This window comes from Mastigoproctus giganteus, chromosome 9, assembly GCF_048544385.1.
Source record: "Mastigoproctus giganteus isolate SK-2022 chromosome 9, ASM4854438v1, whole genome shotgun sequence".
Classification (NCBI taxonomy): Eukaryota; Metazoa; Arthropoda; class Arachnida; order Uropygi; family Thelyphonidae; genus Mastigoproctus; species Mastigoproctus giganteus.
The window spans coordinates 30050589-30073092 of NC_143583.1; the positions used below are offsets into that span (position 1 = coordinate 30050589).

At 38.6% G+C, this 22504-nt stretch overlaps 1 protein-coding gene across 1 annotated transcript in view; it reads right to left on the reverse strand.

Moving 5' to 3' along the window:
• sgg (glycogen synthase kinase 3 beta homolog shaggy) overlaps positions 1 to 22504 on the reverse strand; it is a 299419-nt gene that overhangs the window by 193351 nt on the left and 83564 nt on the right. The window lies entirely within an intron of this gene.

Sequence of the window (22504 nt, forward strand, 5' to 3'; positions counted from 1 at the left end):
AAATCAATTTTTGTCTCCAGGCTTTCTCCACAGACAACTGTTGAACAGGTGTGGTCTTATTTGAATGAAGACTTAGGTATAGACACAGAAGTTACCAGGTCACGACCAAACAACCATACTATGCATAATTTAAAATCACTACAGCAGAATTAAACTACAAACTACTCAGCCCTGCATCTTCTTGGCCTGCAGGGGCATGAAACACTTCTACACTACAAAGCTTACCTCTACCTGGATGTGGTATCTCCAACGGATTGAAATCACCTAACTCAGACACGCCATTAAGTTTAAGTTCGGGGAAGAATATTCCGGTTATACTGAACAGGACCTTCTTAAAGGTTCAAACACCCTCACAGAAGATTGCCAGCGACATGATCACCCATCACTAACGCCTGAGGGAAGACATGAAGATTGAGGTGAGAACTACCTCCAGAACAAACCATAGATGATTGATGAAGGTCATCAGAGCTTCTTTAATGTGCACAATTTTCTATCAAAATACTAGAAGTCTGAGAAATAAACTTCAGACAATGGAAATTCTTCTCTTGTCAAGGTTGTATGACATCATTTGTATCACAGAGACATGGCTGTCCCCCAATGAAAAAGACCTTGCATTCTCTCAACCCGCTTGCTTCTCGGGCATTTTTGCCTCCAGGGAACGGACGACTGGTGGTGGTGTAGGCATTCTCTTCAACACAAAAATTCTCGCTGACTAGCTCAGCCACTCTAAAAACAGAACAGTTTGAAGCTGCAAGAGCCTCACTCAGCATTCAAGGCCACAGACTTGACATGTGTATAGTCTACATCCCCCCCGCCTCCCACAGTAAAGAACACTTTACAAGAGATCTCCAACTGGATAATTAATCAATGCCACCCTAAAGCAACATTACTTATGTGTGGAGACTTTAATATTAGCTCAGGCCAACACAGCCTTCGCAGTTGTTGTCTTCTAATCTGGCTGCAGTAGGTCTGACCATCCAGAATTTTTCCCCTACCAGAAGTGCTAACCTGTTAGACCTAATATTTGCAACAGACACCTTCACCATTGACAGCCAACCTGAAACAGCCTTCATGTCAGACCATCTACCAGTAGCCCTCATTCTTCCAATCACTTCCAGGACATCCCGGCAGCATCAGGCACCAGTTAAAAAGACAGTGATTAGCCCCTCTCTCCTCAATCCAGAGAAATGCTGCTTCGCAGCATCCATTTTTCCTTGGGAACCCCTAAACCTATGTAATCCACAGCTCGGGCTGCACTTTCTTACCTGCTGGCTGCAGTCTATTGCTTGAACTGTAGCATCAAAAACAGTTTCGATCTCCTGTCAAAGAAAAGCATGGTAGACCCAAGATCTCAGCCTTAAATTTCAGAATAAACAAAGACTACATGCAAAATGGAAAGCAAAATCAGACCCACTAGACAGAATTGCATACTCAAGAGCCCATTGCCCAGTTCAATAGAAGCAAATCTGAAGCCATTAAAGCCTACATCGACAAAACAATCAAGATCGGGAAGGCACCGTTTAAGGCAAGGCATGATGAATTCCCTGAACAACTAAATCCAATCGAATGGCTAGACTACATCACAAGATTTAAGCCAAAATCAGCGTCAGAATTAAAGAGCATTCACAACAGTTGTCAGCGAGATGTCCTCGCTTCCATCATCATCACAAAAAGAGATCTTATCTAGGCCATCAATGATATCCCAGCAAAGTCTTGCACTGGATATGATGGGGGTCCCACAATTCATTCTTAAGAGCGTTAGTCTTTTCATCATTGATGCACTTCTAGGTATCTTTAATGGAATCCTCACAACACAATGTTTCCCAACAGCCTGGAATCAATATATTGTCCGACCAATCCCCAAAACACAAGGTTTGCTTATGTCTGTTTGACACCATGTCTCTGATATCCCAACAATATCTGCCTTTGATGTCTTGACTAGCACTTCAAGCTCATCGAATTTAGTAACTATACTCCTAGCATTGGTGTACATGCAAGTATACATGCAGCTGTTTCTACTCTTAGTACCTTAACACAGCCCATGTATTTACTTGTTCCACTATGACTCCCAGGAGTCCTGGAAATTCCCATTGCCTTGCTTTCCAGGCTGCTGCTCAAATGCATTTCAATAGAATAGTGCAGTAATCACTTTTACCTCTGCCAGCAGCTACTGTTAATCTATTAGTCTGTGTATTCCCCCCCCAAGCTAGCAGTGTTCCTACCCACCTAACACTGCCTAGATAGCATCAGCAAATATTCTTGCACCCTTTCTATTTAAGTGTATCCCATCCCTATAGAAGCGGTCTCTCCTTTAACAAGCACAGACCAGGCTGAAAAAAATTCTACCCCTTGAGCCTTGCACAATCTCTCCAGGGCAGAATTGATCGACAAGGCTCTCATCATATACTCCCTCGTATTGTATCTGGGCAGAATTGCAGACACTTTCAAATTCAATCCTATTTCGCGGCTTTTTTTCAGCATTGTCGTGTACTTGTTAAGTAATTCTGCCAGTCTCCTACTCTTAATATCATTAGTGCCAACTTGTACAACAATATCAACCTTTGTGCCCTTAAAGGATGATATCTGCCCTACAACGTCATCAACTGTTGGCTCTGGCAGACATACCCTGGTCCTGTTCCATCTATCCTTTTTGCACAATATGTTCCCCATTTCCCTGACAATAGAGTTACCTACAAGTAGTTCCTTTGGGACCAGTGCATTCTGCCTTGGGGGTTGCCACTGTGTTGTGTGATGATCAAGTGCAAGCTCTGGCATTGATGTGGACAGCTGAGGGGCTTGATGGGCTCAATTTAAATCCTTCGAAGGCATCCACCCTGTCCTTCAAGCTCTCATATAAGCCCATAACAATGGCGAGTTGGAGCCTGATCTCCTCGCACTCCTTACATTGCGCTACACAAAGACATTCCCCTTTGCAATATCATGTCCCGTTCATGATTGCTCCACAAAAATCAAACAAGCAGTGTATTTCAATAGACTGTGATTCAGCGGACATCCGACGCCTCAGTTCTCCCATGAGCCACAGCATTTCCACTACTTTGAGCCATGATTTCGATTCAAGTTCAAAAATTCCAATATAAAATATAACTCTAAACCTATATCCCAATGCAGTTATAACACTATATATATGTATTTCGGTATCGAATATTATCTCTGAGTTACGTTATATATCACTTTCTTATCCGCTGTCAACTTATATGTATTAATTTATGATGTTACGCTTGTAATAACTAGGGTGCTATAGTATGTTAATGAAGCAGTGCAGGATCATCTAGACAAGACTGCAGTTATAGTTCAGACACAGCACAGGTTTCTGAAGGTGAAATCTATTCTGACCACTTTAATTGGATACTACAATGCGGTCACAAAACAACTGGATGCAAACAATTTTGATATCATATACTTGGATTTCAGGAAAGCTCTTGATACTGTTGCACATGAAAGGCTGCTGTACAAATTGGAGCAGAATGCCATTAAGGGCAAGTTGCAGCTATGGATAAAGGGATGGCTGGTGGAATAGAGAGTGGTAATCAATGGACACTGCTCTTCGTGGACAAATTTTATTAAATGGGGTCCCCCATGATTTGGTGTTGAGTAACAAATTACGAAGCTTTAAAAATAGGAATGAAGAGAAGATCTGAAAATTAATTTTTTTATTTGATTGAAGAGTTCATGGAAGTGTAAACACATTTTACCATAATAACCCACAGAATTCCAGCTGTCGGTATTACCGCAAATTCAATAAGATCGAGTTTACTGTCCGTTTATGATAGATTTCACTAACAGAAAAGCCCAATAAACAGGTGACTGCTAATTGTTTTATGGTTGTGACCTCCAGAAATCCAACCGAACTACGTGGTACGGTCGGAGACAATCATAGGGTAATCTCCAGTGCTGAGGTCTCCTGCCCCGATTAAAAGGCATTTTGTCCCAATTAAGCGAAGTAAACCCTGGCTATTTTCTCGATTGGTTTTTGTTTTTTAAGATTTGCCCCAAATAAACGGCTGCCCCGATTAACTGGTGGCCCAAATAACCGGAATCCACTGTATATAATACCAAAGCTATTCCCTGCATCCAGTTCCTTTGTGACTGCACCATAGTATCCCATCAAATTGGTCAGGCAAGACTTCCCCTTAACAAAACCATGCTGTGTCCGAGCTATAACTGAAGTCTTGTCTAAATGATCCTGCAGTGCTTCTTTAACCAGTGCCTCCATTAATTTTCCTGGAACAGAAGTTAAGCTCACAGGTCTATAATTACTTGTGTCAGCCTTTGATCCTCCTTTGTGAATTGGGGTCACATTTGCACATTTCCAGTCTATGGGTACCTCCCCTGAGTCCAAGGAAGCTCTCATAATTATGGCTAAGGGTTTGCTTACTTCCTTTGCTGCCTCCTTTAATATAACTGGATAGATCCCATCCACCCCGGGTGCCTTTCTTGTGTTTATCTTCAACCATTTCTCCTCCACTTTACTCCCAGTTATTTCAAAGAAAGAAAGAAAGGCTTAAAAAGAAAGGCTTACGTTCTGCAAATTGCGGTGTCTGGTGACCAGGCACATGCGACGTGATCTGATTGAGGTGTATAAGGCTTTGAACCAAGTAGGATTCTTCCTTTTTCTTGCTCATATTATGCACTTGAGGGAACATAAAATTCAAATTGAGGAAAGACAGTTGTAGAATTGATTTTTTTTTTTTTTTTGGTAGTTGTTGGCGCATAGGCTTCTGTGGCCATAATGCACCTCCCAAGGTTTTTGCAGTACTTTGATCCAAGCCCGAGGCGGGATTCGAACCCGCGACCTTTAGGTTGCCAGGAAGGCACTTGACCCACCCGGCTGTAGAATTGATGTGCAGAAATTTGCCTTTAGCTAGCAAGTGGTTGATTGCTGGAACAAACTTCCATCTGTCGTGGAAGTTGAAAGTTTATATAAATTCAAAGAAGAACTAGACAAACTTCTGGAGTGAATGGCTAGGAGAAAGCCACAGGATTTTGCTGTAACAGCCAATAATAATTAATAAGAGTGCAATTAGCCCAGTGGTTATGACACCAGACCACTGATACCATCGACCCGGGATGGAATCCTAGCTGAGTGAAGATGAATTGTAGAAATAATGAACGTAACGCATTGTGTAGCCCAGGATAAAGTCACTCGCATTCAAGACTTAGGCAGAGTGGTCAGTTTGTCTCCTGGTGCTGTCACCCGTATGGTTACCACAACTAATGAGCAAAACCACACAGCTCAATCAACAAAATGCTTCCTGTGCAACTGTGCTACTGACCACCCAGGAGAGAAGAAGAAGAATACAGGGCTTCTGAACTGGGGTTCCGCAAGATGTCGCTAACGATTCCGTGAGAGATCATGATTGAAAAAAATAAATAAATAGACATTTTTTGAACTTCGTGGGCTGCATGGTGCTAGTGCTCGCAGTGATGGACAGTGACCGAGCAGCCACGTTAGTAATTTCGTTAGAGGTCTTACAGCCTCGTATGACAGAGTAATTAGGGTCAGGTGCCTCTGGTGGTTTCCCACATCTGCCAGCCCTGTATGGCAGTGCACAGTAGGACCGTGTTCATTTGATTGAATCCACTCTCAGTTTTTGAGGCAAGATAGAGGAGGCCATTGATAATTGGCGAGTGCTGTATTACATGGGAGGGGAAGTTGGCAGGCTGATGATGTCAGCCTCTCCCAACTGCTGTTGTTGTAAATGTTGCAAAACATGGATTGTGTAGATTAGAAGTGAATTGTATTGTGAAGTTTTCATATTTTTTGCAATTTTCTCGTTTAGTTGTTTATTATGCCCTTCTGTTTTATATTTTATTAGCATTTGTGTTTTAGAAACATGACTGATGGTCCAATGTGGCGATTTTTGAAGACGAGGTGCGAGACGGAAGAGGAGGATTCTAGGCCTAGGTCTATGGACAATTCTGATGAGGCTAGTGATGAAGAATTACAATCTCCTAAGTCATTTCACTGCACTAGTGCAACAAGGGACACAAAAAAAAAAAAAGTCCATCTTTACAATGAAACCTACTTGTCAATGGTTTTTACATCGGATGGTAATCAGAGTTGTCCTATTCCACTGTGCATCGTCTGTAGCAAACAACTTACAAATACAGCAATGGTTCCAGCAAAACTGAAAAGACAACTACAATCACAGCCATTTAACAAGTAAAGGTGCTGATTATTTTAAACGGCTATGGGAATCTCAAAACAAACAGAGTAAAGCTTTTGTTAAAAAAGTCACGTTATAATAGATGTGTGGAAATTTGCCTCTAGCCAGCGGGTAGTGGATTGCTGGAACCATCTTCCATCTGTCGTTGTGGAAGTTGATAGCTTAAATAAATTCAAGGAGGAACTGGACAAACTCTTAGAGAGAATGAATGTGTGAAATAGTTCGGGTTTTTTTTTTTTTTTTTTTATTTGGCTGATGCTACATAAGCTCATACGCTTGCTTTCTTGCATCACATGCCTCTACTACTACTACAACTACTACTACTACCAACAGGGTAACTGACAGAAGTAAGGAGTTGATTAGAAAAGCTAAGGCCATCCTCAACACCCACAGCAAACACCAGAGCTATAATCAAAGGATCAAAGAATACCTGAACAATCTCAGGCAGAAACTCCTGGCACTCAGCAAGAGACTTCGCCATTACAGGGAGAGTGCCCAGAGAAAACCAGAGAGCCTTCTACAGGAAAATCGGACAAGAGGAGAAGGAAAACAATGAACTTGCCAACGAGAAGGTACTAGAGTTCTAGGGAAACCTGTGGAGGAGTGAAGTTAGCCATAATGACCACTCACCATGGTTATAAAGGAAGAAAACCAAGAACATACAAGAGATAACAGAATGGTACATTTGGAAGGAAAAAGTACAACAGCCCATCAGGAAGTCCTACAACTGGCTAATCCCAGGAATAGATAACATCTACAACTACTGGTACAAAAAGTTCAGTTGCACACACACAGGCACATAGTGGACTAGTTCACCCAGATAATGCATCCTGATACAATCCCTGAGTCTCTAACTCAAAGAATCACCTACTTGAGGGCAAAGCATGACACCACAAACCATGCAAAGTAAAGACCAATCACCTTTCTCCCAACAATATTTGTAAAATAATAAGAGAAGTTTACCTCAATATAGTATGTAGAACACTTCTGTATGATACTCTCCAGAAATTAAAACCAAAAAAAAAAAAAAAGGGGGGGGGGGGGGGGAAACGAAATTTTTTTTTTACATTACAAATATTGATATCAACGTAGAACGTATTGAGCATTACAGCTCTGGTTCGTACTGTCTCCCAACAATGTACAACTAACTAGCTGCATAACTAAGAAGATATCAGAGCACTTGGAGAGCCACAACAGCATGGGCGAGCAGCAAAGGGGATGTAAGCAGATGAGCAGAGAATGCAAGGAGCAATTGACCACTGACGCTGCAGTTATGGAGCAAGCCTACAAGAAGCAATGCAACCTGTTTTAGGCTACATCGACAAGCACAAGGCCTTCGACTCCATGCCCCATAGTTAGTTGACAGAGACACTGCAGTTCTACAAAGTCAACCCAACACTGACACCCTTCCTAGAAGCAACCATAGCAAAATGGAGGACCACCATCAAGTTCGAGAAAATCGCGGCCAGACTCTTACCCATCAGAAGAGGACTCTTCCAGCGAGATGCCCACTATGGTTCTGTCTAGCACTCAACCCGCTGTCCACCATGCGCAATAACATCAAGTATGGATATACTCTAAAAGAAAATAGGAAGAACCTGAACACCCTCTCTTACCTGATGTAAATGGATGATATCAAACTCTGTGCCACAACCTAGAATCGACTACAACAGCTACTGCAGATCACTGAAGACTTCAGCACTGACATTAGGATGCAATTTGGCCTAGACAAATGCAAGAAGCATGGATTGCATCAATTACATCCAGTTGGATGAAACTACCAAGACCAGTGAGGAGACTGTAGCCATGTGAGAGAGAGAGAAAAATATCTGGAGATGATGCAGGCCCACCATTCAGAACAAGGAGATCAAGGCCACCCACCTCACTGATAAATACCATCAGAATGAGAAGCCTACTAAAATCAAAGCCAAATGCCAGGAACATGGTCACAGCCATAAACATTTATACAATCCTATTACTAATGTACTCCTTTAGAATCATAAATTGCGCCAACACGAGATGGAGATTATGAGATCGACCAGGATAATGATGATCAAGAGGCACCAATATCACCTGAATTTGGCCATCGAGAAACTGACCATAGTCTGTAAAGGAGGGAGGGGATTGACTGACCTCATTGAAAAAGAAGAGGAGGAGGAGAAGAGAACAAAAGACAGAAAAAGTAAAAGGCTCAGGTCATACTAGAGACCTCTATTCACAGACTGTACTGGGACCGTGCCATTATAACAGACAAGACAAAACACTCATTGACAAAAAACAGCTACTTACCTGATTAACAAAGTAGTGCCCAACACTACCAATCTCCAGAAAACATCAGGAAGTACTAAGACCTAAGGCAAGAAGTCAAAGATATGTAGCATGTGTAACACGTAATGACCATCCTGACCATCGTGTCAACTACAGGCATGGTGCCAATGAGCTTCCATAAGAACCTAGCAATAATAGGCCTCTCAGAGAACACTTACATGGAACTCCAGAAAGCCACTATCCTGAACACCTGAAGGACAGTAAGAGTTCATTGACCAACAGTAATTTTTTATGGATTTTTCTGCCCTGTTATTATGGGGCAGAATAATCCATAAAAAAAGGAGAAAAGGTTTTTATGATAATAATAAATAAACTATCTGTGTGATTTCCTCCTTACACGTGTACCTATTTGCCTGTTGTGAGTGCTGTTGTACCTTTGAATTTTCCCAAGCTTTCAACTACTCACAGAGGCAACTTATTGCAGTAAGAGTGACTACTGGTAAGATTATGGAATCTATTATTAAAGGAGCAATGCAGGGCTATCTCAACAAGAATGTTATCCTCAGTGGATATCAGAATGGTTTCGTGAAAGCATGATCATACCCGATAAATCTCTTAAATTACTATTAGGCAACCCATTGGCCTTAGAGCTGTAAAGAGATAATTTGCTATAGACTATACAAGCAATAGTTATAAAGCAGCTGAATGAAAGAAACAACTCCTATATTATATATCTGGATTTTAGTTAAGGCTTCTAGTAAGGTTCCTCACGAGGGGTTACTGCATAAATTAGAGTGGGTCAAGATAACAGAAAATCCATCAATGGATTACAATTTAGACTGGAGGACAGGAAACAGAGGGGTTGCATAAATGGATATCCTTCAAGGTGAATTGGAGTAGTGAGTGAGCTCCCTCACAAAAAATTGCTCAGACCTCTGTTTCTTATCTTTGCAAATGATACTGCTGGGAAAATACAGAAGCTTTCAAAGTTTAGCTGCAAGTATGGCCTAAAAAATGACAGCTAAAATTTAAGATGCCACCAAAAGTAATGCACTTGGGAAACAAACACCAAGAAATAGTTTTCAGACCAGGCAGGAGGTGGGAATTAAAGGACGTTCAGGATGAAAAATATATGGGGATTACAATACAAATTTCAACATGCAATGTAAATAGTATATATACATTAATATATATATTAAATGTAATTTTTTAAAAAAGTTACAGTGGATGAAAAAGGTTTTCAGTTGATGAAATAGTTTCAGTTAATGAAAGGTTAATAAGTCAGGTATGACAGATGCACCTAAAAGTGCAAAGCAGCATTAAAGGATGCAAGAGTATATAGAAGTTTGTATTAATATATTGAATAAAGTATGCATAAATGGATGTGAAAATTACACAAAGTGCCAGTAACTAGAAGGATGAGGATAGCAGAAAAGGAAGTGGTATATGTGAAAGGTGAAAGAATGTTAATATCCTAAAAGTTATGATGAATTAAGAAAATTATGAGCTGAATTACAAGGCCAATAGAAGGTGGGTGAATTGTAAAGTAAAATTAGTACGGAAAAATACAAATAAAACAAAAATAAAACGTGGTACAGCTGTCATGGGGGAAACATATTTAGATAAAGGTCGTATATAGGTTAGGCAAATGTGTAGAATCTGATGTCAGCTGAAGCAAATATTGATACATGATCAGGTATTTCATCAGGGAACTACACCTAACCACATATCAGGAACTGCATTTCTATACTTGTCCATAGTAGTAGAAGAAAGGCGAAAGGCCAAAAAGCAACAACAAAAAAAAATGTAATTAACACATTCTAATACAGTATGGACAAGGTAGTCCCTATGTCAATACTGTATTAGAATGTACTAATAACATTTTTGTTGCTTTTGTAGGGGTGCCATTATTAAAAAAAAGGTCAAAAACCACTAGACTAGCCAGATTCATTCATTACACATTCATCCATTTTGGCATACTACTCGTGCAATATTTTCCTAATGGCCCCTCCTATCTTCACTGTCCTTCGCCATTACAATATTCTTACTGATGAGAGAGACAGAAACCAACGGGCATAGCTTTAAAATCCCAAGAAAAAAAACAATAGGCTAGACTTATGGAGATTACAATCCTGCAGTACAGTGGGGAAAATTGGAATAAGCTGCCTACAAGGGTAGCTGTGACAAAGAATCTGACAAAATTTAAAGGAACTGGATAGGTAGTCTTTGACAATGGGAATAATGGGATTTTTTTCAGCACTACAAGATGCATCCATCTGCTGAAAGAAAGAGTCAAGGAATACTCATCAAGTTACATAACATTTTGCCACTGATCAGCAGTCTGTGACCGCTTATGCACTTATGTGCTCAGCAGCACCAGTAACCTGGACACAGAATTCGGCTTTCTGCATAGCAACCTAACAAAATGTTATGCTATTAGTTAAGAAACACATAAAAACCAAGGAAGTGAAGCCAGTCGACATCGCTGGACAGTGCAGTGTGGAGTCAGTTTGGTGTGACATAAACATTGGGAGATCAAAATTGAGAGTAGGAGTGTGCTAGAGGCCTAATGACTCTGATGAGTATAATAAGGAACTGTACAGGGAAATAGAGTGGGCCAGTAAATCAGAGTGTCTTATAATGGGAGATTTTAATTTCCCAGATATTGACTGGAATTTGGGGGCTGGATACTCACACACTAGCAGGGCTTTTGTGGATTTATTGGATGATTGTTTTCTACATCAGCATGTTCCGGAGGCAACTAGAGGGAGTAATACTCTTGATTTGATTATCAGCAGTGATTCTTCATGCATTAAGAATCTGCAGATAAATGAACCATTAGGTGGCAGTGATCACAGTGTGCTGAAGTGGGATTTACTCAAAGAGGTAACTACCATTAGGGGTAAAGGGAAGGGTTATTGCTTCCGTAAAGGCGACTACGATGGACTGAGACATTATTTAAATTCTATACAGTGGGACCAACTGATAATGTTACCAACAGCAAATTCAAAATGGGAAGCATTCAAAGAACTTATCTTGGAAGCTACTAGGCTTTACATACCAACTAAGAAATATTGTTCAAGGTTTAGGCCAAAATGGATGTCAGATGAACTAATGAGGCATATGGCAGAAAAGAAAAATGCATGGGATACTTACAAATTAACACATGACACAGAAGCCTATGATAGATACAAGTTGATATGCAACCAAGTTACAAAGGAGGTTAGGCAGGCGAAGGCAGATTACGAGAAATCCTTGGCAAGGGATGCAAAGAAAAACAGCAAAGAGTTCTTTACTTATGTAAACTCTAGAAGGAAAGGGATGAATCAGATTGGTCCACTTGATATTGATGGGTCAAGTGTTGATGATCCTGCTCAGGTAGCTAACAAACTAAATGAATATTTTTGCATCGACATTCACACATGAGGAGTTATTCAGCGAGGGGAATGCCAGAGGTGTATTCAACTCTAGCAGTAAGCTACAGAATCTTGAAATAACTGGGAGTAAAGTGGAGGAGAAACTGTTGAAGATAAACACAAGAAAGGCACCCGGGGTGGATGGGATCTATCCAGTTATATTAAAGGAGGCAGCAAAGGGAGTAAGTAAACCCTTAGCCATAATTATGAGAGCTTCCTTGGACTCAGGGGAGGTACCCATAGACTGGAAATGTGCAAATGTGACCCCAATTCACAAAGGAGGATCAAAGGCTGACACAAGTAATTATAGACCTGTGAGCTTAACTTCTGTTCCAGGAAAATTAATGGAGGCACTGGTTAAAGAAGCACTGCAGGATCATTTAGACAAGACTTCAGTTATAGCTCAGACACAGCATGGTTTTGTTAAGGGGAAGTTTTGCCTGACCAACTTGATTGGATACTATGATGCAGTCACAAAAGAACTGGATGCAGGGAATAACTTTGATATTATATACTTGGATCTTAGAAAGGCTTTTGATACTGTTGCACATGGAAGACTGCTACACAAATTGGAGCAGTGTGATATTGGAGGCAAATTGCTGCTATGGATAAAGGGGTGGTTGAGGGGGAGAAGACAGAGAGTGGTAATCAATGGACACTGCTCATCGTGGACTGATGTTATTAGTGGAGTCCCTCAGGGCTCAGTGTTGGGTCCATTATTGTTTTCTGTATTTATAAATGATATTGATGATGGTATATCGGGATTAATGTCCAAGTTTGCAGACGATACAAAGGTTGGCAGGGTTGTCAAGGACACTACTGACACTATGCTGCTGCAACAGGATCTGGAAAGGTTGAGCAGATGGGCTGAGAGGTGGCAAATGAAGTTTAACATTGACAAATGTAAAGTACTACACATGGGAAACAGCAACCCCAGAGCAACGTATCAACTCTGTGGTACAACACTGACAGTGGTAGAGAATGAAAGGGACTTGGGGGTGGTTGTGCAGGCAGATATGAAGTTCTCTGAGCAGTGCAGACGGGCTGCAAGAGTAGCTCATGGAGTATTGTCAATGATATACAGGAATTTTTCCAGCAGGGATAAGGAGGTGATTATTCCATTGTATAAGGCGATGGTCAGGCTACACCTAGAGTACTGTATACAGGTCTGGAGGCCTCATTTCAAGAAGGATGTAGACTTGCTGGAACGAGTACAGAGAAGGGCAACAAGATTAGTGAATGGAACAAAGGGGTGCTCTTACGAAGAAAGGCTTAAGTTTTGCAAATTACAGTGTCTGGAGACTGGGCACCAGCGAGGTGATCTGATAGAGGTGTATAAAGCCTTGAATGGTTTAAGCATGCTCAATGCTGATGGGATTCTTCCTCTAGCTCAGAATAATCACCTGAGAGGGCATAAATTCAAATTGAGGAAAGACAGATGTAGGATAGACGTGCGGAAATTTGCCTTTAGCCAGCGGGTGGTTGGTTGGTGGAACAGACTTCCATCCCTTGTGGTGGAGGTTGATAGCCTAAATAAGTTTAAGGCTCAGCTGGACAGGTATTTTGAACGAACAGAGGGGTGAAGTGGAAGTGTTTTTTTTTTTTTTTTTTTTTTTTTTTTGGCTGATGCTGCATAAGCTTGCTTTCTTGCATCAAATGCCTCTACTAATGTTAATGCTAATGCTAAAAGTATTCACCATTGTGCATCTTCCTACTGACAATTTCTGTGAATTTTTCAAACACTTTGTCCACAATTGCTTACCATTACACTTCACAGTCCACACTAATCTCTGTTGTAAAGTGCACAGTCAACCACTGTTATAAATTCAAGGATGAACCTTCAAGGCAGTTCCTTGTGATACTGAGTTCTCCTGCAAAATATGTTTCAATGATTGCACCTTTGGTCCTTGAGGCTGTCACAGACATTCTCTCAGGTAAGCCGGCTAGGCTTGTTATGCTACCTAGGAGTCTAAAATGCTGATAGAAATGACATACAGGTGACACTCAAGTCAAGTGAACCTAACTTTGGCAAATTCCAGTCAGTCTGTGATAGCCAAATCCTCTAAATGCACCTTCACAATGGTGGGTTTGTTAGTAATCCTGTGAATAATGTGTTAATGTTCACAACTCCAGCTGGCTTCTGTTTTCTAGTCACACAGACCCAGCTGGTCAAGATGGTGAGGCTTTTGCAATTACTAATAACCTCACACAGATTGTTCATTTACCTATCAGAATTCCAGACAATCCTAACCACACAGCCAAAATGCTTGACCTTTTTCTCACAAACAACCCTTCTAATTACACGGCTGAAGTGAGTGGTCCTCTAGGCAACTCAGATCCCAACTCATGATGGTCTCTTCTCTAATGGGCCTTTCCCTCTTGGCCATTCTCAACCTCATGTTGTTTGGCATTCCAAGAATGCAAAATGGGATGATCTGTGTAATTTTTACTCTTCTTTCCCTTGGTTGGATTACTGTTTCAAATCTTCTGATGTCAATGTTTGCTCAGATAATGTCAGTGAAATTATTCTTGTAGGAATGAAATTCTTTATCTAAACTTTGGTTTTCCAATAAATGTGCTAAGGCTATTCAAGATAGGAACGCTAGATATCACAATTCGCTTGTGTCCAAATCTAAGAGTTCATTTTCTGCCTACATCAAAGCTTGCAACAATCGTAAAGAAGTTATTAATCAGTCCTAACTATATTTCGAACAGGCTAAGAGCAGAAAATTTGCTTCTTGTCCAAATGGTAGTTGAGCATTCTGATCTCTTGCCAAAGCTATTGGCAGCAACTTTTGCCCATCTCTTTCTTACCTCTGCCAAAACCAGATGGTTCTATTGCGAGTTCAGCCAAAGATAAATGACTAGCTTAGCATCCTATTTTTCTCCCAACTCATGAATTAATGATCTTGGTAAAACATCTCCCACCATTCCAAACACGCTCCATTCAATGCCTCCTGCGGTCTTCCGTCAAAAGGATGTCAGAAGGAACTTGATGCTCAGAAAGCTCCAGATCCTGATGGTATTTCTCCAAAAAAAACTTGTTCTCAAAACCTGTGCTCCTGAACTTACTCCTGTTCTGTGTTGCTTTTTTTGCTTTCTTATTCCAAAGGTGTTTTCCCATCTGCTTGGAAATTTTCTCATTTCCAGCCAGTTACTAAAAAGGTGACACATTCCTCCCATCCAATTACCATCCCATTGCATTTAATTCTACTCTTTCTAAATAATGGAGAAATCTATTAACCACCAACTCAAACTATCTAAAAACTTTCTACCTGATCAACAATTGCCAGTATGGATTCCATCAGTGTCGATCCACTGGTGATATTCTGGTTTATGTTACCCATCTATGGACAAGGTAAATGGAAAGTTTAGTGAAACTCAAGCAATTGCTGTTGACATCTCAAATTCTTTTGATTGTGTCTGGCATAAAGGTCTTCTAAATAAGATTCCATCTTATGGTTTGGCAAATTTTTTTTTTTGTAATTGCTTATTAGTTTTCTCTCTGACCACTCACTGCAGGTGATGGGTAGATGGCTCTCTTGTCTTCTAACTTGTGAACTAATGCTGGCATTGCCCAAGGTTCAGTTCTTTTTCCCACTCTTTTCAAACTGTATATTAATAATCTCCTTCCATTCACCGAAATCCTATCCATAGTTTTGCTGATGACAGCACATTGCATTCCACCTTCCAGTTTGAGAAACCTTGCCCTGCATAAACAGCTTCAACTTCTCGCATATATCCACTACCAATTCCTTAAATGCTGATCTCCAGGTAATTCTCCAGTGGGGTAAACAGTTTCAAGGATTTCAATCCTCTAAAACTCAGTCCTGGCTTATGACTCGCAAAAAGGATTTTTCTGCTCCAATGCTTATCTTCAATGACACTCCGATTTCTAGGCAATTTTCTATATCTCTATTGAGGAGTTTGTGTTTGTTTGTTATTTGGTTTTTAGGAGCATTAGCAACTAAGGCCATATTGCTTGGGGGATATGCGGCAGTCATTCCCTGACCCTTCTGCATCCTCCATATTTGGTAGTCGTGGGCCCGAACTCCGGTTTAATCAAGAAGCGTGTGCTATGCACTGCTGCTCTTGGCCACCTGGCTACCTATTGAGGAGTAAACCGACTTCTAATCTCTCGACATAAGTACTTTCCAAATATTGCTTCCTCTGCATCTAAAAAACTGGGTTTTCTCTTTCGCTCTGTGTTACTTTTCTTCCAAACAGCTGTTCACTCTGTACAAATCGGAAATCTGCCCTATCATGGAATATTATTCCCACATCTGGGGCAGTGCCTCCGAAACCTCTCTCAGGCTTCTAGATTCCATTCAGAAGAGGGCAGTTAGGTTCATTAATGACTCATCTCTAACAGTCTCTCTCTCCACTCTGTCTCATAGACTTTGTTTCTGCTGCATGCCTTTTGTATAGATACTTCCACGGGCACTTTTCTTCTGAATTGGTTTCTATAATTCCTGCTCTCGCTTACAAAGCAGTCCAAACACGTGCCACAACATGTCAACATCCTTTTACTGTCCAACTTCAAATGCACAGAACCAACCTTTCTTCTTCTTCTTCATTTATTCACTTAACTTCCATTTTCTGGAACAACCTTCCTTCATATGTATTTCCTGAAAATTACAATGGACAGAAATTCAAGTCTAGCAGTCTCTCAACCTTCAACCCATGCACGCTACTAAGTACTATAGGTTCTAATACCTCTCGTGTTTGAGGTTTTCATAAAAAAAAAAAAACCTAATTCAAAACAAAAAATCTGTTCAAGTAGCTGGGCTTGCTGGTGATACAGAAGATACTGTGTCTCTTTATATTCATGATTAGGGGAATGCAGTATGTACTGGAACTTAAGAACAAGTTTGAGCTTCTGCAGACTGCTCAGGACCAAGATATCGACGAGGAATATTACAACTTTCTGAAAGTGATAAAGCCCAAGAAACCTATAGGGAAACAGAAATCCAAAGAAGAAAAAATTAGTCAAGAAACACTTGTCATGATGAACCAAAGACGACAAATGAAGAGAAAAAAAAAACACTGACAGGGAGAAAACTGAGTATACTGAGTTATGCAAAGCCATTAGAAAGAGACTCAGAGAGGACATAAGAAGATTTAACACAAGAAAAGTAGAACAGGCATTAAGGGAAAACAAAGGATTTAAATCAGCAGCCATGAGCAGTAATACAGAAAAACAAATGATACTGAAACTGAAGAATAGCGATGGTGTACTTATAAACAGCAGAGAAGGCATAATTCAAATAGCAGAAGACTACTATAGAGAATTATACAAGGAGCGAGGAAATGATACCAGCAGTGGGGAACATGAATTGCAAAGTAGCAACACATATGACATACCCGATATTCTTCCCGATGAGGTAGAACATGCATTGAAGAAAATGAAGAATCGGAAAGCCCCGGGGGAAGATGAAGTTACTGTAGAGTTGTTAAAATTGGGAGGAAGAGACATAACACAAAAACTGGCAAGGCTCTTCACAAAGTGCATTAGAAAAGGTGTGATACCTAAGCAGTGGAATAATGCAATCATAGTTTTGCTGCATAAGAAAGGAGATAAATCAGAAATTGGAAATTATAGACCAATTAGCTTGTTATCCCACATCTACAAGTTGTTCACAAGGGTCATTACTAACAGATTAGAAAGAATACTTGATGAGAATCAACCGAAAGAGCAAGCTGGCTTTAGGACAGGATTCTCAACTATGGATCACCTTCACGTAATATCACAGCTAATGGAGAAAGCAAATGAATATAAAACACCATTATGCCTGGCATTTGTGGATTATGAAAAGGCGTTTGACTCCATACAGCATAAGGCAATGTTTCGGGCAATGGAAAGACAAGGCATTGATACCCCACATATTATGATTTTGAAGAAAATATATGAGAGTGCTACATCCTTTATTAGACTAGACAAAGACAGTAGCAAATTTAAAATCGAGAAAGGAGTTCGACAAGGAGACAAAATATCTCCGAAGCTGTTTACTGCTGCCCTTGAGGAAGCTTTCAGAAGATTAGACTGGTCGCAGAAAGGAGTCAATGTGAACGGAGAGTACCTAAACCATTTACGATTTGCAGATGATATTGTGGTCATAAGCCACGATCCCAAAGAATTAGAGGAAAATCTTAATCAGTTATGCACAGTTAGTAAGGATTTTGGACTAAAGATGAATATGGCTAAAACAAAAGTAATGATGAACAAGTATGCCACGGAAAGGGAAATAATGATTGAAGGAGCAGTAATTGAAAAGGTGGAGTCATATACTTATCTGGGACAAGTTATTAGCTGTAATAATGATAAATGGCTGGAAGTCAAGAGAAGAATAAATTTTGGATGGATAGCATTCAAGAAATATAGTCACATACTGAAGAGCAATATCCCAGTTTGTCTGAAACGTAAAATAATGAATCAATGTATACTCCCCACCATGACTTATGGAAGTGAAACTTGGGCACTCACCAAAAGAATGAAAGAGAAGCTAAGAACTACACAGCGAAGAATGGAACGAATTATATTGGGAATCAGACTGTTAGATAAGAAGAGAAACACATGGATTAGGCAGCAAACTCAAGTAAAGGACATTCTTATCAAAACTAAAGAACTAAAATGGTCTTGGGCAGGACACATAGCTCGAAGACATGACAGATGGACTAAGAAAATAACAGAATGGTACCCAAGAGGGCTAGAAGAAAACCTGGAAGACAAAGATGGAGATGGATAGATGAAATTCATGAGTTTTTGAGTAGTAAATGGATGGCCAGTGCTCAAAACAGAAGGAACTGGAAAGTTGCTGGAGAGGCCTTCATCCTGCAGTGGATTGAAAATGGCTGATGATGATGATAGGGGAATGCTAGGAAACAATCTGCATATTGCATAAATCCAAAATTTCAAATTATGTTAACAGCAGCACACACCCGATACTGTGTCCCTTTATATTCATGATTAGGGGAATGCTGGGAAACAATCTGCATATCGCATAAATCCAAAATTTCAAATTATGTTAACAGCAGCACACCCCTAAGTAGCTCGGCTTGCTGGTGATACAGAAGATACTGTGTCCCTTTATATTCATGATTAGGGGAATGCTGGGAAACAATCTGCATATTGCATAAATCCAAAATTTCAAATTATGTTAACAGCAGCAGACACCTGATACTGTGTCCCTTTATATTCATGATTAGGGGAATGCTGGGAAACAATCTGCACATCGCATAAATCCAAAATTTCAAATTATGTTAACAGCAGCACCCCCCCCCCAAATCTAAGCACCCTGCTATGTTCCCCCAATTTATCGCGTAATCTGCGCTTAGTCTCACCTACGTAACATCCCCCACAATCCGGACACTGAATTTTGTAGACAACCCCACTGTTTTATGATGTCATATAAATAAGATGCGAGCGATGCGAAAGCTGAATTTCTATAGGAGATGATGGGTTTAATTGGATATCCTGTTTTATGTAGCTTGATTTGCCCATACAGAGTAGGTACATTGTTAGTTCTTGCTTTTAAATTCTTTAGAGTAGTCATTGTAATATAATCTTTTTTTCTATATTCAGTCAAAATATTATTGTACTGTTTTATCAGATTATCAAACATATCTATTTTCCACCTGATAGGTGGATTTATCAGTTATAATATTATTCAATTTATCAATATAATCTTCCTTATTTAAAACAATCATGGTGTATTGTCATTTTTTCTTAATTTTCTTAATCCAATACTTTCTTATTTTGATAATTTTGGGATATAAAGATCCTTAGAATTATTAATAACATTATTGTTATTAATAAAATTATTAATAACATTTAGAATTTATTAGACTACTCAAATTCAGCAAGAGTTTATTTCCTCGGAAGTTATGTGGACGGTAGAGGGTAATTAAGACCTTATTAAGAAGATCAATTTGAGCATTAGATAAATTATATAATGATAAATTTACTACCCCAAGATTCAAATTATTTTCCTGTGTCCCTGTGTTTTAAAATATAGAGTCATTATGTGGTGTCATTGATTCCGTCATATAATAATGTTGAGTGTTTCTGGTATTACCTCTCTCTCTCTCTCTCTTCACCCCCCCCTGTTTCCTTATGTGTCACATTATATCCACTATAGAAGTGTATTGTTAACTATTTATACTCCATGTCTGTTGTTTACCATAAGTAAATGGTGTATTTTATTTATATGTCTTGTATTTAATTCTATTTCTAATGCTTTTTTCTAATTTAAATTACTGACTTAAGATAATTCCAATCATTCAAATGCAGATATCTTTTTACTTTGTATCGGAGATTTTGTAATTGATTAAAACTTTTTTCTTACTAACAATTCTACCCTTTAATGTCATCCTGACAATTTTTTGAGTTACTTTAAACGCTAAATCAACTTCCGAGGAAACAAACACTTGTTGAATTTGAGTAGAGAAGGATTAATACAAATCAATAATGTTATTAATAATTCTAAGGATCTTTATATCCCAAAATTATCGAAATAAGAAAGTATTGGATTAAGAATATTAAGAAAAAATGACAAGATTGTAATACAGAGAGCACATAAAAGAGACACCGTGATCGTTTTAAATAAGGAAGATTATATTGATAAATTGAATAATATTATAACTGATAAATCCACCTATCAATTGGAAAATAGATATGTTTGATAATCTGATAAAACAGTACAATAATATTTTAACTGAATATAGAAAAAAAAAAAGATTATATTACAATGGCTACTCTAAAGAATTTAAAAGCAAGAACTAACAATGTACCTACTCTGTTTGGGCAAATCAAGCTACATAAAACAAGATATCCAATTAAACCCACATCTCCTACAGAAATTCAGCTTTTGCATGGCTCGGATCTTATTTATATGACATCATAAAACCTTTTATAAGTCTTATATTAGAATTTAGTATAAAAAATTCAGATTCACTTTTTAATAAATTAAAAGAAAAAAGGTTGAATAATGAAGATAAACTGTTTTCCCTGGTGTAGTCTCATTATATACTAATGTAGATGGAAAATATTCACTTGATACATTGTGGGATTTGATTAATAGATATTCTGAATGTTGAATAAAACAAGGCTTCTGGTAAATGAAACTTTTCATTTAATTAGGTTTCTTATTCAGGCCAATTATATTGATTTTAAATCAAACATTTATAGACAGATTTTTGGTCTTCCGATGGAACTTAGCCTGAGTGGCTGGCCTGGTGGCTGAAATATATCTTAACAATATTGAATAATTACATTTAAGTCCATTTATTCCTAATTTAACATTTTATGGGTAGATACCTAGACAATATCCTTGTTACTTCACATGAAAATATTGTAAATAACCTTATGAATTCTTTTAATAATATACATATAAGACTTAAATTTACTTTAGAGGAAGAAAAAATAGGAGAGAATTCTATAAACTTTCTTAATTTTACACTAACAACAGTCAATTATAGCATCCATTTTAAAATATATCATAATCCCACCAATACAGGAAAATTTTTACATTATTTCAGTTATCACCCTTTTACTTATAAAAGGAGTATCATTTTCAATCAATTCTATAAATGCTAATAGATATAGTTCTATGCAAGAATGTCTTTGAACTTGGGTTACTTTTAACAAGATTTTTGAAAAGGAGATACATGCAAGGTTTAATTAGGACCATACAGCAACAAGCGAAGCATAAATCAGAATCGATATTAATGAGCAGTAACACTGCACACAAATACTTTATTAAAGTTCCTTATGTACACAGTGGTTCCTAATGTACACAGTGGTATAAACATTTTAATTTTTTTAAAAATACAGAATTTAATATTGTGGTGCAACCTATAAGTAAACTCCACAATGTATTGAAAATGTACCAACATAGTTTATAGAATTGCATGTGGGGAATGTAACTCTTTTTATATTGGTTCTACCCAAAATTACCTTTCAAAGCAAATACAATTCTACCCAAAAATTACCTTTCAAAGCGAATATAATTCTACCCAAAATTACCTTTCAAAGCGAATATAATTCTACCCAAAAATTACCTTTCAAAGCGAAGCACCAGGCATCAGTGAGGGCAAAAAGGACAGGTGCTTCTAAACTTTCCTTTCGTGCCATCCATGAGAACCATGTTTTTCTTTTTAATGAAGCTAAAGTTATTAATATACAAAATGAATATATAAAACTCTTAATAGCTGAAACACTTGAAATGAAGTTAAATTTTAATTCTATAAATGTTCGTAGACCATACATCATTTCGGATTCATGGACCTTTATGCGCATGTGTGAATAGTGGTATTCACATTCGTTGACAAAAATAATCTTGACGCAGGGTAGTATTAAATTTGTTTTATAAGAGAGTGGATATTGTTAAGTTTGTCATTTTACTTCTTATGAGCACGGATTTCAACTGAAATAACTTAGTCTCTTATAAAGAAGTTTAACTAAAAATAATGAGGAAAATTCGAATCCCGGTGTGCATCGACAACACTTCGCTTTTCCTTTCTTAGCAGTCGACAGATAATGGGAATTGAACACAAGAATTGTTTTTTTTAATAAAACAGCATATATTGATAATAAATTTTATGGATAATATTGCATTACTAACTTTAACCTTT